This window comes from Oryctolagus cuniculus, chromosome 1 (genome assembly GCF_964237555.1).
Source record: "Oryctolagus cuniculus chromosome 1, mOryCun1.1, whole genome shotgun sequence".
Lineage (NCBI taxonomy): Eukaryota > Metazoa > Chordata > Mammalia > Lagomorpha > Leporidae > Oryctolagus > Oryctolagus cuniculus.
In genome coordinates, this window is record NC_091432.1 from 90,164,592 (window position 1) to 90,192,300 (window position 27,709).

Here is a 27,709-nt window from a genome sequence, read left to right on the forward strand (position 1 = left end):
CGCCGGCCGCAGCGCGCCGGCCGCGGCGGCCATTGGAGGGTGAACCAACGGCAAAGGAAGACCTTTCTCTCTGTCTCTCTCTCTCACTGTCCACTCTGCCTGTCAAAAAAAAAAAAACAAAAAAAAAAAAAACAAAAAAAAAGAATAATTGTGTATGATTACAGTATTCAACCAAAACTATTAAGTAGAACAAACAAACAAAAATACTAAGAGGGATAACGTATTAAGTTGCTCATCAACAGTCAGGGTGAGGGCTGATCATGTCACCGTTTCTCATAGTGTTCATTTCACTTTAACAGGTTTCCTTTTTGGTGCTCAGTTAGTTGTCACCGATCAGGGAGAACGTATGGTATTTGTCCCTTTGGGATTGGCTTATTTCACTCAGCACAATGTTTTCCAAATTCCTAACAGGGATCACTTTTCAGTTAAAATTTAAACACCTAAGAATAATTGTGTGTTAATTACAGAGTTCAACCAATGGTACTAGAACAAAAAAAAATAGTAAAATGCATAAAGCATTACGTTGCACATCAACCGTCAGGACAAGAGCTGATCAAGTCACTTTTTCTCATAGTGTCCATTTCACTTCAACAAGTTTCCCCTTTGGTGCTCAGTTAGTTGTCGCCGATCAGGGAGAACATATGATATTTGTCCCTTTGGGACTGGCTTAATTCACTCAGCATGATGTTTTCCAGATTCCTCCATCTTGTTGCAAATGACTGGGTTTCATTGTTTTTGACTGCTGTATTGTATTCTATAGAGTACATGTCCCATAATTTCTTTATCCAGTCTACTGTAGATGGGCATTTGGGTTGGTTCCAGGTCTTAGCTATTGTGAATTGAGCTGCAATAAACATTAAGGTGCAGACTGCTTTTTTGTTTGCCAATTTCATTTCCTTTTGGTAAATTCCAAGGAGTGGGATGGCTGCGTTGTATGGTAGGGTTATATTCAGGTTTCTGAGGAATCTCCAAAATGACTTCCATAGTGGCTTAACCAATTTGCATTCCCACCAACAGTGGGTTAGTGTCCCTTTTTCCCCACATCCTCTCCAGCATCTGCTGTTGGCAGATTTCTGAATGTGAGCCATTCTCACTGGGGTGAGGTGAAACCTCTTTGTGGTTTTGATTTGCATTTCCCTGATTGCTAGTGATCTTGAACATTTTTTCAGGTGTCTGTTGGCCACTTGGATTTCCTCTTTTGAAAAATGTCTATTGAGGTCCTTGGCCCATCTCTTAAGTGGGTTGTTTGTTTTGATGTTGTGGAGTTTCTTGATTTCTTTGTAGATTCTGGTTATCAACCCTTTATCTGTTGCATAGTTTGCAAATATATTTTCCCATTCTGTCGGTTGCCTCTTCACTTTCCTTACTGTTTCTTTTGCAGTACAGAAACTTCTCAATTTGATGAAATCCCAAATGTTAATTTGGCTTTGACTGCCTGTTTTTCTGGGGTGTTTTCCAAGAAGTCATTGCCGGTACCTATATCTTGCAAGGTTTTTCCAATGCTCTCTAATAATTTGATGGTGTCAGGTCGTAGATTTAGGTCTTTAATCCATGTTGAGTGAATTTTTGTGTAAGGTGAAAGGTAGGGGTCTTGCTTCATGATTCTGCACGTGGAAATCCAATTTTCCCAGCAACATTTATAGCAACATTTATTGAATAGACTGTCCTTACTCCAGGGATTGGTTTTGTATCCTTGATCAAATATAAGTTGGCTGTAGATGTTTGGATTGATTTCTGGTGTTTCAATTCTGTTCCATTGGTGTATCCATCTGTTTCTGTACCAGTACCATGCTATTTTGATTACAACTGCCCTGTAATACTGCTTTTGCCTCCTTTGTAAAGTTGTCTGAGTGAATTTAGGCGTGCATCGCCTTCCAGAAGTCGGAACAAAGGGTGCATTTCTTCAGTAGTCATTTTACAATAAGGCCGAATCCAGTTTAAATTTCCACACAATTTTTGTTAAGTCATTTAAGGTTTTAACATGATGAGTGGAGATATTAAAATCAAGAGGCTTTACTGTGGTAGGGGTAATCCGTAGTCCTAAATATTGTACTGCAGGAACTTGTTGAATCTTTTCGGGGGATAAGATTATAATTGTTTAGGGATTGCTCTAATGCAAAGAAGGGTTTATCTAATTCTTCCTGGTTGAGAGCAGCCAATAGAATATCATCCATGTAGTGTACTATTGTCATTTGTGGAAATAATTTTCTTACAGGTGCAATAGCCTTAGCAACATATATTTGACATAATGTGGGACTATTAGTCATTCTTTGTGGCAATACCATCCATTCAAAATGAGCATTGGGTCCTATGTGATTTATAGAGGGAATTGTAAAGGCAAAACTTTGTCTATCTTCCTTGGCTAGGGGGATAGAGAAAAAACAATCCTTTGTATCAACTACTATTAGTTTCCATTCTCTAGGTAGCATGGTTAAAACGGGGAGGCCGGGTTGGGTGAACCCCATAGGTTGCATTTGTTTATTTATAGCTCTTATTTCATGAAGTAGGCGATATTTACTGATTTCTTTTTAATCACAAAGATAGGAGTATTCCAAGGAGAAGTAGATGGATGAAGATGTCCTGCCCCTAATTGTTCCTCTAAGGTTTTTACAGCAGCCAATTTTTCTTCTGTAAGGGGCCACTGCGAAATCCACACTGGCTTAGAGGAGAGCCAAGTTATAGGGATTGGCTGCTGTGCGGTGGCCCCTCCTGGAAACCCAGTCCATGCCTGTCCTTTTCTCCTTTTGGACTAATGGGCGTTGTAATACTCTGTTCCCTAGCTCCCAGGCCTCCACCTTTATATCCCATTCATGTCATGATGTTCCACACAGCCTGTGATCCTTGTTGTTTTCCCTTTTCATTAGTCAAGGTAAGTCTTAGTTCCTGTAGGACGTCTCGTCCCCACAGGGTAACTGGCAGCTTACAGATATATGGTTGGAACTGTCCAGAATGGCCTTCATTGTCGGTCCAAGTGAGGATGCTGGCACTCCTAGGCAGAGCATGGGTAGTACCCAACCCTACCAGTGTATTCTCTGACTCTTGTGTTGGCCAGGAGAGAGGACAGTCATCTGCAGCTATAATACTTACATCAGCCCCAGTATCTAACAAGCCTTGTATTATTTTTCCCTGAATGGCAAGAGGCCAAAGTGGTCTGTTTTCCAATGATAAGGAGAGTGCTGCAAAATTACTTCCTTGTTTAGCCCTCTGATTTTTAATTTTTTCCCAGCATAGTAGTTGTGCTAGGGGTCTGTCATTATCTATGATAGCTGCACCTAAGGTGGCTTGAACGATAACTTTAGGTTTGCATGTGGGGAAAGTTACTATTGCTGGCTGAATTTGGTGTCCGCGCTGAAAATTGGTGGCTTGTCCAATCACTAGTCCGAAGCCAGTATTGGGAAGAGAATTTTTAGTAGGGACTACATCAATGATTTGAGGACCCATAGCTGGAGTTAATATTTGAGACTCCGTTGGCCACAATTCAAAACAGCTTACTGTTCCTGATCCCCCTTTTTTGATTGCTGGCGCACCTAATTTTGCTTCGGGCCCCGGTGTGCTGGGCCCCTCTCCCATTTATTGACTCTTGGGGAATGGGGTTTCCTGCTTTATCAGTCTTAGAATAACAATCACTGGCCCAATGATTACCTTTCCCACATTTAGGGCATAATCCTGGCTGCTGTTTGTTGGGCTTATGTTGTCTACATTCCTTTTTCACATGTCCGGGTTGGCCGCAAGTGAAACATTTGTGGTCAATCGCTCTATTGGCCTTAGCCATTGCCATAGCAGCATGAGCCCCAGAGGCAACATCATCCATGACATCTCTGCAAATTTTCATAAAGGTAGGGATGTCCTTATGTTGCCAAGGCCTTAGCACGGAGCGACATGTCTTATTAGCATTTTCATATGCCAGTCGTCTCAGCAAGTGTGTGGCCTCTTCAGGAGACTCAAACAGATTGCCCGCAGCTTCATAAAGGCGGTTAATAAAATCTGCATAAGGCTCGGTCGGTCCTTGTATTAACTTAGTAAGACTGTGTTTAACTTCCCCTTTTTTTGGCACTACCTTCCAGGCCCTCAAGGCTATATCTCTTATTTGTTGTAATACCTCTCGGGGACACCAAGCTTGCACCGCTTCTGCCTGGAATGCTCCCTCTCCATTTAACATGTCCTCATTCCAGGCAGGTTGTCCATCAGCTCGGTTTTGCGCTGCCTGAGTACGAGCTAGTTCCCTATAAGCGGCTGACCATAAGAGATAATCTCCTGCTGAAAGGACTGCCTTACAGACATTTCTCCAATCTTCAGGGACTAGGCCCTGAGTGCCTAAAGTTCCTAGGATAGCTTTGGTGAAGTTCGCATGTGGCCCATAGAGAGTCACTGCCTTTTGCAGCTCTTTTAATGCTGTAAAGTTGACCGGGGTCCACCCGCGATTTCCTTGGCGGTCTTCAGTCACTGGAAAGATCTGATGGGGGTTAAAGGACTCTGCCCAATTTGGTTTCAGGCACCGCGGTGGGTTGGGAGTTGATTCCCCAGTATTTATAAGAAAAGCGGCTTCATCGTCATTAAGAGCACTTTGGTTTTCAAGTATTTGCCTTCTAGTCTGTTTCTCTGGCCCAGACTCTAGAACTATGGGCCTCATCTCGCTTGAAGCATTGCCGGCAAAACAGCAACAGTGCATAGGATGAGGGGGCAGTTCGTAAGGAGGAGTGGAGGGCATTAAGGGCAACTCCGGGTATAGTGGAGGCGATTCTCCTTTTTCGCTACCATCATGGGAGTCTTCGCTGAGCTCCTCCAGTAGTTCGGAGCCTTCATCTAAGAGTTCCCCGACCTGGTCATCCTCTGACCGTAAGGCACTATCTATCAGATACCACAAGCGGATCATTCCCTCCTCTACTCCAGCGTTTCACAATTCACGTCCCACCCGTCGCCACTGAACCTGTGATAAATCTCCTTCTTCAACAAACCAAGGACAAGTTTTATATAGTATCCTAGTAAAACTGCACACAGCTACACTCTTTACGGGTGTCCCCGTTGCCTTTGAAAGGCGGCTAATCAATAGGTGCATTTTCATGGTGGACTGTGTGTTCCCCATTGTACCACGGTATTCCTAGGCTTTTTCCCCTAGACTCCCGTCTATAGACTTTTTTTTTTTTTCCTTACCTTCTTTCCACGTCGCAGCGATCCAAGTCATGGCACCAGTTGCACGCGTGCACCTTCCGGATAGGTTAACGCCAGTGAGACCTCGGAGACACCAGACGCGTTTATCGGCTTTTCAGCTTCCACTTTATTTTTCAGCAGACTCGGGTTACATCTCGCGTACACCCGCCGTCTTCGCCTCCTCCAACCCTCTTATATATCTCCCTCCCACCGTTCACCTGTTTATATATGATATGCAGAAAACATGTTACCAAATCAGCAAGAAACAAAACTTAGTAAATGTGGGAAACAAGCAATAACAGGATGCTTAAAGTCAAAACAGGATCTTGTGGTTAGCAACGGGCAGGATGGAAAAAGCCCAGCACTAAACTTCTCATGCTTGTACATGTTGGGACGGGCACAGCTGGCCAGGCTGTCCCGTTCCCTGACAGTAGAGTTAGAAATGTGCCAGTGGATTCCAATTCAATCCTATCAAGGTGGCATGTACCAATGCCATCTCACTCATCAAAGTGATCAGTTTCAGTTCACAGTTGATCATACTGATAGGTCTAAGAGTCAAAGGGATCACATAAACAAGACTAGTGTGTGCTAATACTAACTGATAAAATAAAAAAGGGAGAGAACAATCCAACATGGGAAGCAGGATACCCAGCAGACTCATAGAATGGAAGATGTCCCTCCCTCTCACCCCCAACCCTGCCCCACTGCCTCCTCCACCCAAATGCACTGAAAGGCTGTTGTAAGAATAATAAGGCAGACATTGACAACTCAAAAATTGACCCTTCAGCAACACTCAATCAGTTAGTACCTGAATCTTGGACTTCTCAATCTACAAAATCCTAATAAATAAATTTCTGTTGTCTAAGTCCACCAGTCTTTTGTATAGTGTTTTGTCTTCTCAAGCAGATTAAGACAGCAATTTAAACCTTTCCAATTATCTCCTATGTAGTTTCAGCCCAGAAACTTGTAGGCTTGTAGTAATATGATACTTTAGCATGTGCTCTCTATCTATTGAATGTAATAGTTTTAGAAGGAGAACAAAAAAAGGAATTTTGATTCCTTTTTACATAAGATGCAAGAAATGGCCAAAAAGTAAAAAGCAGTTCTTGAGAAAATAATTGAAGAATCTAATAAAATATAGGAAACTAAGGCAGCTGGACAATCAAGTAGTAGGCTCAAACACAATATTAGGTCATTAAAACATATCAGGATGCTTCTGCTTTTACTACTTGCACTTCTGTGACTCATTCATTTATATAACATGCAGTTGTGAGAAAATACTGAGGAGAAGAGGCTACTATTGGTTTGGAGGATGTTGCAATGAAGAAAACATGTTCCTAAATTTATGGAATTTATATGCTAGTTGGGGGGACTACAATAAACAAATTGCAGTATAATACAGAATAAGCTAATAGAGAAACAGAGTGAAGGGGTACATTGGGGGACTTAAAGTTAAGTAGTGAGGGCTCACTAATATCTTATCCTCCTTATCCAGTTAGCTGGAATTATGCTCCAGTTGGAATGGAATTATGGAATGAGCCATAATTGCACTATGGTGTGTAAAGGAAGAACTAGCCTCTCTGATTTCTGCATTTGGAGATTTTAATCTTTAAGCAACAGCCACCAACCAATTAAACAGGGAAGCTTCTAGAAAGTGAGGAAAGACACACCTAGCCAAATATAACAAATGTGCATCATGTGTTGCCAATTTGTTTCATTTCCTGGATGAGATAATAAATTGCCAGTGATAGAATCAACTCTTAAAATACATACCTATCCTCAAACCCAGACTCAAGGAAATGAGCAGCAAAATACTAGCCACTAGGGTATTGTGATGCTCATTTATACACAAGTCTATCAACTAAATTATTTACTGGACACTTGTACATTTTTATACCCATCTGTTCATTTTAGAGAGACAAGATAGTTAAGTAAGTTGAAGGTAAAGAACACTGAAGTCGAATTTGTTTGAGTAAGTCAACTCAAGCAGGGATTCTGCACATAAGGTGGATGGTACCACTTTATATATGGAAATAAACAATCATGAGACACAAAACAAGGCTTATTATGGAGACCAAATGAGTCTTATTTTAGATTTAAAAATGATAGTGACATATAGCAGAGTTGGGTGTTTATTCCCATAGACCTGCATTTTTTTCAAATAAACATTTGCATATAAATTGCTTTGAAGAATATGTTAGGAATTCAGAGGAGTTAGGAGAGACTTTGAATTAGTTTTAGTCCTACTTGAGATCAGCAGGTCTAAAATTTACAACCAAAATTGGATCTCTTGAAAACTTCCAATTTTGTAAATATAGTTCCCTCCTCAGTCCTTTGGCTTTAAAATTTTGAACAGCTTCAGTATTTCAGAATAACATCTACTCTAAATATCTTCATATGTATGTACTGCTCTTCTTCCTGGAAAAATATATTGCCATGAAATTCATGTTCTGCTAAACTAAATAAGCCTTCCAACAGTCATGTTAAACGTGAAAAGTTGCCATTTTAATATTGGCAAATTGAAAATGCATCATATGGCTAATGGTAATAAAAGTTGCCAATAGTTTACTTTTGTTTTTTAAAAGTCAAACTTTTTAAAATCTCTGTACTTTTTACAAAGTATTGTAAAGGTAAAAATAAGACTTCATATTTCTTTTTCAAATATAGGTTAATGTTGTTTGAAATACTGACATAACTTTTTTCCAAAATAAATAACCAATTATAAGTCTCTATGGCAAAAATAGAACTAGCAATAGTACCAGGTATTACTTGCACAGGACAAAGCAGTTTCTAAAGTACTTCACAGACATTTTATACTAACAGTATCCTGTGATAAGGGGAAGCTCTATTCCCAATATTATATATTAAGATATTCAAGATCAGAAATCAGAAGTTTTTAAGTGTCTCTCAAATCCAGTAGCTGATAATTTCCTATTTTGACTTTGTAAAAGTTCATTTCATTCTTTCTGAATAAAAACCAATAATAAAAAGCATTGCTTGACATACACATTAATCCTGGTTTCTAGGTGAAGAAATACACATTCTACAAAATCTGAGCTGTTAACAAAAGTTACCTCTGTTTTATTATTCACAAGTATAATAAGACATGAATAAAGGTTTCTGAAGAGGTGTTTCTCCATAAAATGTCAGATGGTTTTCCTCAAGATTCAAACTGGGCATAGTTTTCAAGTAATATCTCATACTGGGAATGATGTTGTCACCAAGGAAGAGAATTATATCTAATTAGTGATCCGAAGGAAAACAGTTATTGGTAATGATAGTCTGCCACTACAGTAATGTGAAATTATGTATAAAATCATTTATAATTCTTTTTACTTCCTATTTGAAAGGCAGAGAGAAGAGACAGAGAGAGATCTCCCATCATCTGGTTTACTTCCCAAATTCCCATTAACATCCAGGGCTGGTTCAGGCAAAGCCTGGAACTCAATCCTGAGTTTCTCACAAAGGTAGCAGGGACCCAAGTACTTGAGCCATCACCTGCTGACTCACCGGGTGCAGAGCAGCAGAAAGCTAGAATGAAGAGTGAGCTGGGACTGAAACCCAGGTATTCCTATGTAGGATCATAGGAATAACTTAAACAACTTTCCATTCCAACCCTTTTATTGCTGAGTTCTGATATTCTATTCTTTACAAATTAATCTTCATTATTTGAAATAACTGTATCTTTAACTTCCTCTCATGAATTTAGGTTACAAGTAAGGATATTTATAGGAACTATATGTATATTTGAGTTTGTTTAGTCCAAGTTCAGGCTTTTGTCGTTAAAGTTTTAAGGAATTGATGAATTTCAAAGTAGCTGAAACCATGTATAAGAATACTGACATAATATAGAAGAAAATGTTAAGTATGAGAAGTAAGATACAACACAATGAGAGATGAAAATGAACCTTAAGAACAACAGAATAGAAAAGAATAAAAATGAATAATTGAAATAGAGAATGAGAGAAACAAATATCCTAGGTGTATCAAATAGAAATATCAGTCAGAGAACTTATCAAGCTGTGGTACCAAGGAAATTAATGCACAGGAAATTCTTTTTAAAGAGGTTAGAGCTTCAATGCATGAGAAATGGAAGAAGACTTAAGCATATCACAAACATACATAAAAGAGTGTTGCTGTTTCATTCAACTAAAGAAATAGACAGCTATTAAAATGTCAGCACTGCTATCAGACATATTTCTGATAGAGATAAAAATGATAGGGGACATGGAAAACACAAATCATTAAACAAGTTTACATCAATTGGCACCACAATTGTTTAATTTTCCTTGATTAATCATAGATGTTCATTTTATTTTTCAACAATTTTAAAGTATTTTTCTTTTTATAAAATTTGATTTAAGTCATACAAGTTTCATGTATTTCATATATATGGATTTAGAAGCATTGAGACACTCTCCCTGCCCTCCCCTCGCTCTTGCCCATGCTCCAACTTTTCTTCCTCCTCCCTCTCACATTCCCATTCTTTATACAGAGATCTTTTTACAAAGATCTATTCTCAGTTTAGTTGATGATCATATAGTTAAACCTACACTAGGTGAAAGAGTTCAACAAATAGTATGAGGAAAAAAGAAAGAAAAAAAAAAAAAACAAACAATGTTCCTTCATGGAAAGGACAAGGACTGTAAAAAAATCATCGAATCTAAAAGTGCCTATTTCACTCCAATGTATTACATTTTAGGAACTCTATTTGTTGCCTCAGATCAGGGAAAACATATGATATCTGTCTTTTGGGGACTGACTTATTTCACTAAGTATAATGTTTTCTAGTTGCATCCATCTTTTGGCAAAAGACAGAATTCCATTTTTCTTTACAGCTGAGTAGTAATCCATAGTTTATATATGCCATAATTTCTTTATACATTCAAAAGTTTATGGACAACTGGGTTGATCCCATATCATAGCTATTGTGAATTGTGCTGCAGTGAGCATGTGGTTACATATATCTCTTTCATATGCTGATTTCTCTTGGTTTGGATAGATTCCTAGGAGTGGGATGGCTGGTTCCTATGGTAGGTCTATATTCAAATTTCTGGGGTATCTCCATACTGTCTTCCACAGTGGCTGCACCAGTTTACATTCTCACCAACAGTGGACAGAATAACCTTTTCCCCACATCTTCTCCAGCATTTGTCATTTGTTGATTTCTGTATAAGAGACATTGTAACTGGAGTGAGGTGAAACCTCATCATGGATTTGATTTGCATTTACCTGATGGCTAGTGATCTTGAGCATTTTCTCAAAAGTCTGTTGGCCATTTGAATTTCCTCTCTTAAAAACTGCCTGTTCAAATACTTTGCCCATTTCTTAAATGGATTGTTAGTTTTATTTTTTGGTGAATTTCTTGAGCTTTTTATTGATTCTCAGTGTTAACCCTTTATCAGTTGTGTAGTTTGCAAGTTAACATCCAAGTTGAGTGTGGTAGAGCTCAGTACCCTGGTATTAGCTCCCAATGTGTTCTGTGCCATCATTTGAAACACACAAATTATCTGCACAGTCCTCACTGTGAGCACAGTGCCCACTGCAGTAAACTGCTCTAGGCAACCAAGGAGCTATAAGCATGTATAGCTAAACCCAGTGGTTGCCTAGAGGTGAAGCTACTTCCTGCACCTTCTCATGTAACCAACAGAGTCCCCACAGTCTCAACACACAAGGCTACCATAGTGGCTTAGTGCAGAGGTTTCTCCCTATCCTGCCAGCCTGCTCAGTCAACAGAGACATTTCCTGAGACATTGCCACCTAGGTGTCTTGATCCTTTGAGTCTGGAGGTACCTTACAATTCTACCTGGGTGCCCATTCACAACCCAGCCAGACTCGAAGTCAATGGGGCCTGTGGATTTTTTCCTCCTCTAGAATCTATGGATTACATGTGTATACAAGAGCCCCTGGATAAATGTTGTTTTCCCCGCTTTACTGTCAATGCTATAGTACTGCTGAGAAGATGGCATCCTGTCTCAGCCAGTTGCTGTGTATATGCGCAAAGTCTTCCACAGCTCCTACCCAAACCCAAAATGGTGCCCTTGCTTTCTCAGCCAAGCATTGGCACTTTTGTGAAAACTTAGGGCAAGAAAAACATGCCCCCTTTATTTCCACTGGGTCCACGGGCAACTACTAGCAACTTCTAGCCCCCAGGGCTCCAGTCCAGACTCACAGCATTCTCTCCCTCTATCTGTATCACACCTGGTTGCTACAATCTGGTCTTACCTCGTCTCCATGCTGCCACCTGCTCTGGCTCTCTGCTGCTGCAGTTTTGCATTGTGTTCATGTTCATTGCAAGATATAGTCCAAGTCTTAAGAGAAAAAAACCTGTCAACACAGAATACTATACACTGCAAAGCTCTCATTTAAGAATGAAGGTGAAATAAAGATACTCCATGTCAGTCACAAATTGAATTTGTCACCTCCTGTCCAGCCTTGCAGAAGATGCTTAAGTTTGTGTTACACATAGAAACACAGAAACATGGCCATCACTGTGGAGGAATGTAAGGGACCTCCCAGTAAAGTACAAAGGAAATCCAAAGTTAAAAATAGAAATATTTATGAAAAATTTCAGGGCAAAGTTATTATTTATCAATAGTCACCTTGAATGTAAATGGCCTTAAATCTCCAATTAAAAGACACAGACTGGCTGAATGGATTAAAAAACAAAACCCGTCTATTTGCTGCCTACAAGAAACACATCCCACCAACAAAGATGCAAGCAGACTGGCAGTGAAAGGATGGAAAAAGTTATTCCATCCCAAAAGAAACCAAAAAAGACCTGGTGTAACTATCCTACTATCTGACAAAATAGACTTTAACATAAAAGTTGATAGAAGACATAAGGAAAACAAAGAAAGACACTATGTAATGATTAAGGGATCAATTCAACAGGAAGATGAAACTATTAAACTTATATGCCCCCAATTACAGGGCACCTGGCTATTTAAAAGAAATGTTGAGGGATCTAAAGGGAGACAGACTCAAATACAATAGCAATGAGAGATTTCAATACACCACTTTTAGCAATGGGCAGATCAACCAGACAGAAAATCAACAAGGGAACAGCAGAGTTAATTGACACTATTGACCAAATGAACCTAACATATCTATAGAACATTTTAGCCTACAGTTGCAGAATACACATTCTTCCCACCCATGCATGGAACATTCTCTAGGATTGACCACATGCTAGGCAATAAAACAAGTTTCAGCAAATTCAAAAATCGAAATCATATCATGAATGTTCTCAGACCACAATGTAGTGAAGCTGGAAATGAGCAACTCAGGAAGACTGAACAACATGTTCCTGAATGAACAATGGATCATAGAAGAAATCTAAAGAGAAATAAAAAACATTTCTGTAAACAAATGAAGACGGAAGCAAAATGTATCGAAACTTGGGAGATACAGCAAAAACAGTGTTAAGAGGAAAGTTTATAGCAATAGGTGCCTACGTCAATAAATTGTAAAGCCATCAAATAAATGAGCTATCAGTGCATCTCAAGGATCAAGAAAAACAGCAGTAAACCAACCTCAAAGCTAGTATGTGAAAATAAATAAATAGAGAGAATATCAACAAAATTGAAACCAAAAAATTACAAAAAATCAGCAAAATAAAGAGCTGATTTTTTGAAAAAAAAAAAAAAAACAAATGACATACCATTAGCCCAACTAACCAAAAAAAAGGAGAGAGAAAACCAAAATCAATCAAGTTAGAGATGAAAAAGTAAATGTAACAACAGGCACCACAGAAATAAAAGAATCATCAGAAATTACTACAAAGAGCTGTATGCCAATAAACTGGGAAACATAGAAGAAATGAATAGATTCCTGTACACAAACAACTTACCTAAATTGAGCCATGAAGACATAGAAAATCTAAATATACCCATTACCAAGTTGGAAATTGAATCAATAATAAAGGCCCTCCCAACAAAGGAAAGCCCAAGACCGGATGGATTCACTGCTGAATCCTACCAGACATTTAAAGAACTAAATCCAATTCTTCTCAAATTATTCAAAAAATGAAAGAGAAGGAATATTCCCAAATTCTTTCTATGAAGCCAGCATCACCTTAATTCCTAAACCTGAAAAAGATAAAAAAAAAAAAAAAAAGGAACTACAGACCAATTTCCTTGATGAGTGTAGATGCAAATATCCTTAACAAAATTCTGGCCAATTGAATCCAACAATACATCAGAAAAATCATTCACCTGGACTAAGTGGAATTTATCCCTGGTCTGCAGGGATGGTTCAGCATTCACAAATCAATCAATGTGAAACATCACATTAGCAAACTGAAGAACAAGCACATATGATTATCTCAATAGATGCAGAGGAAGCATTTTATAAAATACAACATCCTTTCATGATGAAAATTATAAGCAAACATGGTATAGAAGGAACATTCCTCAATACAAGGCAATTTATGACAAGCATAGAGCCAGCATCCTATTCAATGGGAAAAAGTTGGAAGTATTCCCAATGAGATCTGGAACCAGACAAGGATGCCCACTCTCACCATTGCTATTCAATATAATCCTGGAAGTTTTAGCCAGACCCATTAGACAAGAAAAGGAAATCAAAGAGATACAAATTGGGGTGGAGGGAGTCAAACTATCCCTATCTGAAGATAGCATGATTATATATTAAGGGGATCCAAAAGACTATTGGAACTCATAGAAGAGTTTGGTAAAGTATCAGGATATAAAATCAATACACAAAAATCAACAGCCTTTGTATATACAGACAATACCATAGCTGAGAAACAACCTCTAAGATCAATCTCATTCACAATATCTACCAAAAAAATCAAATACTTTGGAATAAATTTAACCAAGGATGGAAAAGATCTCTATGATGAGAATTAGAAAACAATAAAGAAATAAATAGAATATACCAAAAATGAAAACTCTTCCATATTCTTGGATTGGAAGAGTCAATATTGGCAAAATGTCTATTCTTCTGAAAGCAATGTACAGATTCAATGCAATACCCATCAAAATAGCAAAGACATTCTTCTCAGATCTAGAAAAAAATGATGCTGAAATTCATATGGAGAAACAGGAGACCGAGAATAGCTAAAGCAAATTTACACAGCAAAAAACAAAGTCGGAGGCATCACAATATCAGATTTCAAGCCATACTACAGAGCAGTTATAATCAAAACAGCCTGGTACTGGTAGAAAAATAGATGGATAGACCAATGGAACAGAATCGAAATGCCAGAAATCAATCCAAGCATCTACAACCAACTTTGGTTTGACCAAGGAGCTAAAACCAACCCTGGAGCAAAGACAATCTCTTCAATGGTACTGGGTTTCGACATGCAGAAGTATGAAGCAGCACCTGTATCTTACACCTTACACAAAAACCCATTCAACATAGATTAAAGACCTGAATCCAGGACCTGATATCATCAAATTATTAGAGAACATTGGGGAAACCCTGCAAGACACTGGCATAGGCAAAGAGTTCTTGGAAAAGACTCCAGAAGCACAAGCAATCAAAGCCAAAATCAACAGATGGGATTACTTCAAATTGAGAAGCTTCTGTACTGCAAAAGAAACACTCAGGAAATTGAAGAGGCAACCAGCAGAATGAAAGAATTTTTTTTTTTTTTTGCAAACAATACAACTGGTAAAGGATTACTAACCAGAATATCTAAAGATATCAAGAAGCTTCACAACAACAAAACTAACAACCCAGTTAAGAAATGGGCCAAGGACTTAGGCAATTTTCAAAAGAGGAAATCCAAATGGCCAGCAGAGACATGAAAAAACAATCAGGCTCACTAGCCATCAGGGAAATATAAATCGAAACCATAATGAGGTTTCACCTCACCCTGTTAGAGTGGCTTTCATACAGAAATCAACAAATGAATCTTGATGTGAATGGAAGGGGAGAGGGAGTGGGAAAGCGGAGGGTTGCGGGTGGGAGGGACGTTATGGGGGGGAAGCCATTGTAATCCATAAGCTGTACTTTGGAAATTTATCTTCATTAAATAAAAGTAAAACAAAAACAAAAACAAAAACAACAAATGCTGGCAAGGATATGGGGAAAAAGATACCCTAATCTGCTGTTGATGGGAATGTAAACTGGTAAAACCACTATGTGTCGCTCCCCGTCTTCGTGGAGGAATGACACAGGACCCTGCGTTGTTCTTTCGTCTGCTCGGCCCTTCCCGGGTTTGCTGCTGGTTCTTCCCGGGTTGGCTACTGTCCCTTCCACCTCCGTGGAAGGGCAGTTCCCCCTAGCCACTTTCCCCACTTCCGCGGGGGAGCAGCATACCGCCGGCCGGTTCTCTCGGGGGCTGCACAGGTGTTCCCTCAGATGTTCCTGGTGCATGTTGTCTCTCTCCTCCTTTATAGTCCTCTCCACCAATCCCAACTCTGCTACCCACACGCCGAGTACGCTGCTCTCCTCCAATCAGGAGCAGGTCCTACAGTTTATTGGTTGAATTGGAGGCAGCTGTGTAGAAGCTGTTTCTCCCTTCTCAGCGCCATATTGTGGGAGAGCAGATGCATAGAATAAGTCTTAATTCCAGTAACTTAGTCTAGTCCGAGTTACTCCCCACAACTATGGAAGACAGTTTGGAGATACCTCAGAAATTTAAAGCAGCAAATAAAAATGTTATGTGCACCCCTATGTTTATTGAAGCTCAACTTACATGGAATCAACCTAAATGCCTGTCAACTGTTGATTGGATAAAGAAATTATGGGATCTATACTCTATGGAATACTACACAGTGGTAAAAACCGAAATCAGGTCATTTGCAACAAAATGTATAAATGTGGGAAGCATCATACTTAGTGAAATAAGATAGTCCCAAATTGACAAATAGCATATGTTCTCCCTGATCTGTGATAACTAATAGAGCTCCTAAAAGGAAATCTATAATAGTGAAATTGATACTTTGAGAAGCAATGACTTGAACAGCTCTTGTCTTGGCTGTCAAGGAATAGTGTTTTTTGTTTGTTTGTTTGTTTGTTTTGTTTTTTGTGTTTTTTTTTTTTTTCCTTAATGGAGAACAGGATTGGGAATGGGAGAGACAGGAAGAGTGGGAGGGGGGTGGCAGGGTGGGTATTATGGGAAGAATCACTATATTTCTAAAGTTATACTTATGAAATTTACTCACTAAATAAACAATATCTTTGGAAAAAATAAGAGACAAAATTGTGTGTATTGTAAGGGCATTAGTTTTTATCATTCCTCAATGCAAGGCTGTGCACACACAACTTTACAATTGTTATCTTTTCCTGTTTTACTGTATATTTTACTAGTCTGAATAAAATTTTAAATTGTGGAATTACCTGCATTGCATCTATATTAATTCAAATTATCCTATGAGTTTTATTTTCTATCCTTTGTTTTCTTCTTTAATAAATACTAATCTGTGTGTGTTCTTCATAATTTATACATCACTGTAATACTGAAATAGCACTTTTTATCTCACTAAAAAGGAAATTGAACCATAATATGATAGATGAATTGATTACTTCACAATTATAGTATGTTAACAATCTGAAAGTTTACCAAGATTTGAACTTCACATTCAATCTCGTGCAACACTTCATTACTTGGTGAAGTATGCTGCCTGGTTTAAATACTTTTCTATGATCCATGGTAAATAGACAAAAAATGTTCAAAATTAATAGCCTTGATTTATTTCCCTAGATAGTCATTCAATGACAAGAATCCACAAGGAAACTGGCTGGAGTTGGAAGAGCAATGGTGATCTTGGTCACAGAATCACAGAGGACATTGTCCTAATATCTTAGTTTCAAAGGGAGTGATTTCCTATTCAGGTCATCTGCTGTAAGTCTATAAAAGCTTTGGAATTAAAAATCACAATCTATTTCTTTTTACTTTCACATGCCTTTAATGCTCTATCTACACAATACATATCTTTGATAATGTAATACATTATAATATTCTTAATAATTTGAATTGTTTCTCCTATAACAATATGAGATTTAATATAGAATGTTATTCCTTAAAATCTTTAACCACAGATATGATTGAAATATGTAATCATATCCAGTGATGTTACCTTTATGTAAGAGAAACAGTAACACTCCTGTCAAAATTTTCCATTTTTGCTGTCAAAAACAGAATGGATAAATTTGCCTTTGTTGATATTGATTGTCTTTACAGTGGAGTATGTTTCAATCACTGGAGCAATACCATGGCAATCAAAATAACAATAATATCTTTGGACAGCTGTTATTCTGAGCAAATGGAGAAAGTGAGCCAGATTGAAGGCAGAAGGCTTTGAAAATCCCCAAGGGCTTCTCAGCTGACTACTTTTCCTTAATGGGTGGTTGGTAATAATTTACAATTCAAAACTACTCAAATTAAACAAAAGGTAACTAGTTTGCATATCCACACTGCTTTTCCTTTCTAATAGGCATTTTCTCTCTCTAAGTTTAGTGATCTCGCGGATATATCAATTGCAATCATTTCCACTAGAGGTAACTGCAAATGATATGGAATGATAGCCATTTGCAATTACAGATCTGCCAAAATCCATTAATATTTACTTCTCAAAAATCATTTTCAGTTGCTGAAAGTGTTCTCTGATACAAAGTTCTGTTGCTCTCCAGATTATGTTGTTTATCTACTTCCTTCATGTGAGACTAAAGAGGCACTGATGAATGACGGAAGCTGCACCGCAGCTCAGTCACTCACTGATTAAAAGTCTTGGACATTCAATTTTCTTTCATTACCGTCAAATACTGACTGTCCTTTGAAAGGTTCATCACAGAAGAATGACAGCTCCCTGAGCTATGCGGGGAGTTTGCATGATGAAATAATTAATGATTTCTTACAGGCAAAGACTAATGAAAACAACAGAATAAATACAGAACAGTGAAAATAAACATAATGTAGTCAAGACAAAGAAAAGGCATACTTTGGAGTTCAGGGAAAGAGCATCTCATGGCTAACTGATGTGAAAGATGTAAATTACCTTGTGAAACAAGCAGTGATTAATCTGGCACCAAGGAGGAACAAGAAAAATAATAATAATGGAGAATGAAAATTCAAATAAAGAAAAAAGAACAACAGATGGTGAAGTAAGACAGCCAAGACTATTGCAAGGAAAACAAATCCCAAAAGCAGATTCAAGTAAATGTACACAGCAGGAAACAAAGAGCAGAGTGCAATAAGAGGGGAACTTAAACAGAGCAGAATGGCTGTATTTTGCACTTTGCTCCTCTCAGTTGATTTTACAAAAGATGGGATATTGTGCTACTTTAGTTTCATGGGTTAATGTCTTGAAATTTATAAGGAAATGTGTCAACTGGAATCCAAAAATAATTACCTTGCTTAAAGATGTTAGCACAAGCGCAGGGATACCTATGGCTATGATCAAGTGTCTAACTCTAAGGTGGGACTGTTTCCCCTTCTAATGAGAATTCGGTTATAGCTGGAAAAAAATGCTTTTCTTTTGTCTTCTAAGGAAGAATCAAATATCTCTATGGAGTAATGGAAACAGAATTGTAGTAAACTTGAAAATGATTGAACATAGCATATTCATTATAGGTAAATTTGATTTAAACTTTAAAAAGTAATCCAATTACCACAAATTAGGTGATATTTTAAAATAAGAGTATATGCAACCAGTGCTGTGGCATAGTTGGTAAAGCTGCCACCTGCAGTGATGGCATTCCATAGTTCTCTACTATGACCTGGGAAAGCAGTAGAAGATGGCCCAAGTGCTTAGACCCCTGTACCCGCATGGGAGACCCTGAAGAAGCTCTTGGCACCTGCCTCATATTGGCTCAGCTTTGGCTCTTGTGGCCATCTGGAGAGTGAACTAGGGGATGGCAGATCCCTCTCTATGCCTCTGCTTCGGCCTATCTGCAACTCTGCCTTTCAAATAGATAAATAAATCTTTAAAAAAATTAGGAGTATAAATTGGTTGTAAGCATTCCATAGGAAAACAGAGGCTGGAAAGTAGAGCTTGACAACAAGCAGATATAACAAAATAGAATCATTTTTATAATGTAATATTTGAAAACAAATCATCACAAAATATTGTGTATATTGGCATAATAAGAAGTAATAAAATGATATAGAAAAGACACATCAGGATACACAGGCAAGAACTGAGCAAATTATTTGGCAAATTTTAAAATTATGTACAAATAATCAAAATGGCAGTAGTAATGATCATTTAATATTTCATATAAATGTAATGATTTATAAATAATGACTTAAATGCCAGTAAATTTCTGAGTCTACCTTGTTGATTAAGCACATTGGAAAAGGAAAGAATCAAATAATGGAAACACAGAATGTACAAATTCCTCTGCTTTCACTTAGCATTTTGAGACTGGTAATTGATAGATGGGTAGTTTTAATTGTGTGTATAACTAAAAATGCTTTTATTAGCTTCTTTGGCCATATAACAAATTACTACAAATTTAGTTGATTACAATACAGTTATGGAGGTCAGAATTCAAGACATGAGTCACCCGAATTCTTAGGATTTCAAAAGCCAAAATTAGCTAGGCTTCCCTGTGATCAAAAGTCTTAGGGAAGAGTCACTTTCCAATTACATTCAGATTATTAACAAAATGCAGTTTCTTTTCCTTCCTTTCTTTCTTCCTTCCTTCCTTCCTTTCTTTCTTTCTTTCTTTCTTTCTTTCTTTCTTTCTTTCTTTCTTTCTTTCTTTCTTTCTTTCTTTCTTTCTTTCTTTCTTTCTTTCTTTCTTTCTTTCTTTCTTTCTTTCACAGTGAGAGAGAGAGAGACAGAGAGAAAGGTCTTCCTTTTCCATTGGTTCACCCACCAAGTGGCCGCTATGGCTGGTGTGCTGCTGCCAGCATGCTGCAGAGATCGAAAGCCAGGAGCCAGGTGCTTCCACCTGGTCTCCCATGCGGGTGCAGGGTCCAAGCACTTGGGCCATCCTCCACTGCCTTCCCGAGCCACAGCAGAGAGCTGAACTGGATGTTTCTTAAGGATGTAGGACTGAGAATGTCAGCCACTAGTTGCTTCCTATCATTCTGTGTTACATTAATCTCTCTAAAATGGCAGTTTGCTCCCTCAAGGTCAGCAGTTGTATCTGCTACTGTTTCACATCTCTTTTATGGAACTCACCTGATTAATTGAAATGACCATATTAGGATCTTAATTACATCTGCAGATCACTTTATCGTTGTTATACAGGTCATTATGGGAGTAGTGTTTCAACTACTCTCATGTCCAAAAACCAAGTGTACAAGTGGGAAGATCATTGTGTTCTGAGAAGCATAAAATAACAAATATTTGTAAGTCAAGAGCTTGGCTCCAGGGAGACTAGATTCGGACAGGAGGAAGAACAATTTCAGAGCCTTTTGCAGATGCCTACCTCTTTTTTCTTGCAACAAAAAGCAAGTATACACAGGAACACTTCCACTTGCCTGCTGCAGCAGTCAGGCTGTAAAGAGGCTTGCATCTAACTATGCTCCTCTCAGCTTCTATGAGCCTATAGACAATGCTATCATACAGACAAGCAATTGCATAACAAAGCTACATCAGTCTGGGTCTGTCATTTACTATGACACTGGTTGTCATAAAAACACAGAGATATTGGATAGAGGAGTGAGAACATGATAAGGCTCATTTTCCCAAATAATTATTATTTTAATAAGTATTTTAAGTAGTCAGGAATCCTGGAGGTGGTATTGTAGTTCAGCAGATTAAGCCATAGCTGGAGACACCAGCATCCCATGTTAGAGTGACTGTTTGAGTCCCAGCTGCTTTGCTTCTTGTCCAGCATCCTGAAAATACACTGAGGAAGACAGTGGAAGATGGCCCAAGTGTTTGTAACATACCAGTTTGGAGTTCCTGGCTTTTAGTTTTGTCCTGTTCTTGTCCTGAACTAGACCTGGCAGTTGCAACTATTTGGGAAATAAACCTTCAGATGTATGATCTCTCTCTCTCTCTCTCTCTCTCTCTCTCTGTTGCTCTGTCTTTAAATAAATTTTTAAAAATGTTTAAAGAAGAATCCAAAAGTAGCTTAGCCCAGTGATTCTGCTTTGGCACATTGCATGAGGTTGCTGTCAAGCTGTGGCCTAGGGATGCATTTATCTCAAAATTTGTTGGAACTGGAGATTTCACTTCTAAGCTCATGCATGTCCTTGTTATCAGGAGGCTTGAGTTGTTCAATACATCAGTTTCTCCCTAGGCTTCCAGAAAATACTCTTGTGAAGGCAGGTGGCTTCTCTAGGACAAGTGAGTAAAGAATGAGAGTAATAGCATCACCAAGAAAGAAGCTGCACACATTTATAACCTAATCCCAGAAGGATAATTCTGTGCATTGTGCCAAATTCTGTTGGTCACACAAACCAGAAAAGTCACATGAGGGATTAAACAAAAATTTATAAAAGAAGAAAGGAATCATTGGATGTCAGTTGAAGGCTAATTGCATTGGGTACAGAGCAGTACAAAGTGAAAACTATACTGTAAGTATTAATACTGTTAGTTATAATGAAGTAACAATTTTATATTAGAAATCTGAGTTATTAGTTTTAAAAAATAACCTTCTATATACCCTAATGCAAATGCCAGCATTGATTTTCGAAGTTCCATTGAAGATTAAGTAGAAACTTCATGAATAGGATGATAATAGTACAAAAGTCTCTAAGGAAAACAAGTATTCCTCTTCCAATGCCACCTCAACCCAAGTGATTTTTGTTACTATGTAAACTTCTGTGTATTTCCAGTTCAGATGTCTGGGCTGCAGTCTCTGTTACAGGTCAAGACTGTTAAAAATACCATCTAGTTAAAGGTGTTGGTCCCCTTGAAAAATCAGGCAAAGGAGTATGTTTTCTCTTTAGTTCTCATTGCACATTGTAATTTCATTCATCTTCATTAACTAAAGTGTATTGTCCATCTTTTTTTACAAATCAAATTTTAGCACATTTCTAGATGACTTCAGTGATTATGTCCCTCTCTCATCTAACACCATGTCGTTAATCTCCTTGATTCTCTCATCTTTCAGTCTCCACTGCATCTCAGCTATTCATTCTGATCATTACACCATGGATGCTGCTTCCTCATGAAGAAACTCAACTTCCAGAATCACTTTCTAACTAGATGTACTTAATTTCCAAGTCACTTTTATAGACGACATTTCACATCAGCAGAATTCCAAGACATTAATTCCCTTACAGTACCCTTTGATGACTTGGTTCCTCTCTGGCTTAGATTACTGGGTAATTATCTTTATTCACTCTCAATACATACCAAATCCTGAGGATTCTACCCCATAAACATCTCTCAAATCCACTCACTTGTTTTCTTTATTATTTCAACTCCCTGTTCAAACTGCAGTCATAATTACCTTACAGTCTTTCAGAAGAGCCTCATCACAAACACATTATTAACACCTGCAATCCATTTTCTCTTGCAGTAGATTTTATGACAAACAGTTTCCTGGCAGGTGTCTGCAGCTTCTGGTTGTACTGGTGTGAGATCCTAGTTCCTCACCTGGTATTCTTCCAAATGAATACTTATGAGTATTCTAGAATCCATAATTCTAGAGGAATTCTAGAAGGGAAGGATAAGAGAACAGTGAGTTTTATGACCCAATTTTCAAATTCATCCCTGTCTATTTAGGTTTTATTCTAAATCGAATCATTGAGTCTTAATTCAGTTCACAATAAATAGTGGATTAGGCTCCACCTCATACAGGGAGGAGTGTTAAATATGTTATATATTTAAAAGGGTACAAATATTATGAAAATATTCTATACAAGGATTTTAAAACATTTTTAATCAAAATAAACTCATCTTTTAGTTAGATTTTCCCATACTTTTAAAGAATCTTCATATTTTGAAAACACCATATCTAGTTCTCTCAATTTTAAAAATATTGACATTTTCAGGTATTTTCAGGACTATACTGAGCAAAAATTATTTTAATAATCGATGCCTTAACATCAGAAAATAACTAACAAAGGTTACCATGGACCTTTTAAGAAAGTGTATGTTTCAGTGGACTCATTTTGGTCAAATTTTTGGCCTAATCCAGTTTTTGAAAAAAAATTGTACTACAAGCTATCATTTTTTTCTCCTTATAAATAATGATTTGTTGTGAAATATGTGAATGCTTAGCCTGAGATTGTACATTTCCTGAATTATTTATGCTTTATAGTTTTGCATTTTACATTTAAGATTACAATTCATTTTCAGTTAAATGTTGTGCAAGATATGAAGTGTATTTACTCACTGAAATGCTTATGGATATCCCATTGCTCTTGTATCATCTGTGAAAAGCTCTGTGCTTTCTCAATTAAATTACTTTTCCATTGTTATCAAAAATGCTTTAGATTAAAATGCTAAGTACATACAAAAATATGCTCATGAATGTTTATATCAGCTTTATTCATAATTTCCAAACCTGGGAAGCAATCAAAATGTCCTTCAGTAGATGAATGGATAAATAAACTCTGGTCCATCAGGACAATGGAATTTTATTCAACGCTAAAAATATATGAGCTATCAAGTCAATAAAATACATGGAGAAAACTGAAATGTTTATTACAAAATGAAAGAGATCAATCTAAACAAACCATGCACTGTAAGATTCCAACATGCTGGCAAAGACCAAATAACAGAAAAGCAAAAAGCTCAGTGCTTTCCAGGAGTTGGGAGTGGAGCATAGAATGAATATGCAGAACATAGGGCAATAGAACTACTCTGTTTCATACAATAATACTGGACACATGCCATAAATTTGTCCGAATCAGTAGAATGTATAAGAGCAAGAGTCACACCTGATGTAAACTGTGGATGCTGCCTTATAATGAAGTGTCAATATAAGTTTGTTAGTTGTCGAAGGGTAACTCCTTGGTGTGGAATGTTGACAGTGGGAGAGGCTATGAGTGTTTGGGTTCAGGAGGTCTGTGGGAACACTGTGTGCCTTTTGCTGGATTGTGCAAAGAATCTGAACTCTAAGAAGATATATTTAAAAATAAGTTGGACATATGAGCAAACTTACAGTTCATCAGAATGGAATCAAAAGTCTGTTTCGCTGCAACTTTTTTTGAAATCCATGTGTAGTTTTTTCATAATATACATTTTTCATGAACCTTTTTGAAGAGTCCACGTATGTGTTAATATGCTTCTGGGTTCTGCATTCTATTCAATTTATCTATATTTCTAACTTTATAGAAAATGTTAATGTCAGGTAGAGTGATTCCTACTGATTTCTTAATACTTTGCAACATAGTTTAATGTATTTTAAGTTCTGAACATTTCTAGAAAATTTTGAGCATATGCTTACCTATGTCTACACAAACCCATGCTGGAATTTTGATAGGGATTGCATTAAATTGTGCATTTATTTCCTATCATTGCTGTAACAAATTACCTTTTTTACTTTTATATAGATTTATTTATTTCAAGGTTAAAAGTTACAGAGAGAGAGGGAGAAACACGGAAAGTGATATCTCCTACTTGCTGATTCACTCCCCAGATGCCCACAATAGCCAGAACTAGGCCAGTCCAAAGCCAGGAGCCAGGAGTTTCATCCAGCTCTCCAATATGGGTGGCAAGGTCCCAAGCACATGGGCCATCTTCTTCTGCTTTTCCCAGGCCATTAGCAGGGAGCTGGATTAGAAGTGGACATCTGGAACAGGAACCACCACCCATGTGGTATGCTGCACTAGAGTTACCTAATACACCACAAACCAGCCCATCTGGGAATTTTATTACTTTGTGTTTTGTGTTTTGTGTTTTGATTCATGATGCATTTTGAGATAATGTTTGTGAAGTGTGCTAGGTCTTATGCCTAGATTAATTGTGTTTATGTGTGTGTGTGTGGGTGGGTGTTCAGATGCCCAGCTATTCCAGCACTAATAGTTGAAAAGATGATTTTTCTGTTATTTTTATTTTGAATTTTATAATTTTTGTTTCATTCTCTCTTATAACTTCTCCTTCTGTGCTGAAATTTTCTATTTTTGTATTTCTTTCAAGAGAAACCCTAATTATCTGTTGAAACTTCTTTTGATGGCTTTAAAATATTTCTCAGGTGTATTGGCATCTGATGATTATCGAATTCAAGTTGTAATATTACTTTTTCTTGATATGATGAGTCATTTTATTGCTTACTCCAAATTTTTGAGTATTGACTTGGTTGACTCTGTTACTTATTTCTATTTTATAGTCTAGTCACCGTTTAGCTTGTAGGTTGCAAAATACTTCTGTGAGCTACAGTCACAATGAAAATTTAGATTTCTGCCTCTGACATGCTATGCTGTCTGTTTCATTGTTTTGATTCTGCTTCACCTCTTGCTGTAGCACTGCTGCACCATATGCAGGGACAGAAGAAACTTATGTGGGCCACTGATATCATTATGTGGGTATGGAGAAACTGAACCCTTGGATGAAAAAGCATTTATTCTTGTCCTATTTTGTGGCCACATAATCCAGGTGAGGTTTCCACTCTTATCTCTATTCTGCCACCAGGGGAAAGATGTTGCCTGTGTAGGTCACATTTTGCCAGTAGGTGGTGGTCCAGGACATGCTGTTGATAACCTGTTTCTGCTATTTACTGAAAAACTATAGACTCCTGGTTTTGGATCTTCTGCTGCTGCCAAGTTGCCAGGTCAGGCTGACTCTGGTTAGATGACTGGGAAATTCGGATTCTGGGTCTTCTGCTACTGAATGGGGATGAATGCAGATGCCACCAGTGAAGACACAGCACTCCTCTTGTTGTCTGGGTCCTGTGTTACCACTGCTCAGGGTTAATTTGAACTGTTATTGCCAGTGGCTGTGGAGTAGAAATTGAGCTGGCTTTCCCAGATTGCATTTATACCATTTCTGAGGAAATGCTGGTCAATCCATCCATATTCTGGCATTGCTGGTCATTATTGCCATTGGGCACAGGTCTTCCAATTAAGTACCTGCTGGGGATTTCTCTCTTATACAGCTTTTGGTCAGAGAATGAGGGCCTTTCTTTTCTTTATTTCTTTCTTTGTATTTTCCATGTGTTGTTTCTGAATTGTCTTGCCTCTTGTTGTCCAGCTTGTCCAATGCTAGATAGACAAAAAACATAAAATCAACAGAACTCATCCAATGTCAACCTTCACATCCTCAGGTTCTTAGTTGGCTTTCTTTCAACATTTATAATTTTACATTAAATTAGTTCATTTTTCCCCTAGAGCATTTAATTGTACTTAGAGATGAAGAATAGAGAAACATGAGTTTATGCCACGTTATCCCAGATCCAAAAGCAAATGTTTTATTAAAAACAAAACAAAATGAAATCAAAAGCTTATTTAATATCCTATGTAATACCTTATATAAATTTATTTAAGATTTTATACCTTTATACTGGATGCTAATGATGTATGGTATGTAGTTTATTGAATGTGAAAATTGGGATTATTCCTCCCTCTTTAAAACTGAAAGATATGATTTTGCATCAGAATTTTAAAAGAAAATCTTACTAAATAGTAAGTTTGCTTACTGAATAGCATGGTTAGTCATAGCAGTGAAACTTATCCCACATGTTGGTGTCTTCGTTTCTTTTTTAAAACCAATTTGTGCAAAAAGTATTATATTTTAAAGCAAAAATAAAATTAAATTTACCTTGGAATGTGAAATTTGCACTTTTATCCATAGTAGAGAAGACTAAGAGAAATATAATATTGAATCCCAGATGGGATCCTAGAAATAAAATATAGACAGTGGGAAAGTGGAGAAATCTATATAAAATCTATAGTTTATTCATATCCTAACTACATTGATTTATTTGTTTTGATAAATGTAGTGTAGTTATTAATATGTGACCATTAGAAGAAGGTAGATGAAGAGTATATGAGAACACTGTGGACTAATGTCTTAAGATTTTTAAAATTCTAAAATTATTTCAAAACAAAACCTCTAAAAATCTTTAGTGTGTCAGTAGGTCTCATTTCATTGATTTTACTTTCTATTAGAGATCTTTAAAAATAACACATAGATGAATTTTTTGGTGTAGAATTTTTAAAATATAGATAAGAAAACAGCTGACATTTCAACAGATTTTTAGAAATCTGAGTGTGAGCTAATGTGACAAATTAGCATCCCTTGGAGTCCAAACACCAGGGGATTTGGCTCCACTGTTTCACTTTCCCCCATAGGCTTCCAAGGTTGCTTATTATAAAGGTTCTGTCTTTGGCAACAAAATGGAGGCAACTGGAGACCATTATGCTTAGTGAAATAAGCCAGTCCCAAAAGACAAATGTCATATGTTTTCCCTGATTTATGGTAACTAATATACAGAGGACAAAGAAAATGTGGGAAAATGACATTTTGAGATTTGATTATAGCCCTTATCTATACTTTTGAAAAAATAGTGGTTTTTCTTCTTACTCCTTGTTGAATTTTGTATTTACTGGAGGGGTAAACTTATGATTATAAAGAACATTTAAAGTATGTCATTGTAAAAATTAAAAGAAAAATAAGAAAATGGGACTGAGGCAGGGGGTGATAATAGGGAGGGAAGTATTATATTCTTCAATCTGTATGTATGAAAAATATGAAATTTGTTCTTTTCATATGAATTTTCAAAAGTTAAACAA

General features: G+C 37.4%; 3 long non-coding RNA genes across 3 annotated transcripts in view; 1 reads left to right on the top strand and 2 right to left on the bottom strand.

Annotated features, from left to right (window-relative positions):
• The window catches only part of LOC138847134 (uncharacterized), a 40,495-nt gene extending 18,008 nt beyond the window's left edge, over nucleotides 1-22,487 (bottom strand). Inside the window, exon 1 of the long non-coding RNA XR_011384757.1 lies at nucleotides 5,152-22,487. This is a non-coding gene — a long non-coding RNA (uncharacterized lncRNA). The remainder of the gene's footprint in view (nucleotides 1-5,151) is intronic.
• Nucleotides 1-27,709, top strand: part of LOC127492006 (uncharacterized) — a 195,088-nt gene that overhangs the window by 73,774 nt on the left and 93,605 nt on the right. The gene's annotated exons all lie outside the window — the stretch shown is intronic.
• LOC103349640 (endogenous retrovirus group K member 6 Gag polyprotein) lies at nucleotides 170-22,620 on the bottom strand. The gene is made up of 2 exons (XR_007920897.2): nucleotides 22,483-22,620; nucleotides 170-5,232 (listed from the first exon to the last, which is right to left on the bottom strand). It is a non-coding gene; the product is annotated as an endogenous retrovirus group K member 6 Gag polyprotein (long non-coding RNA).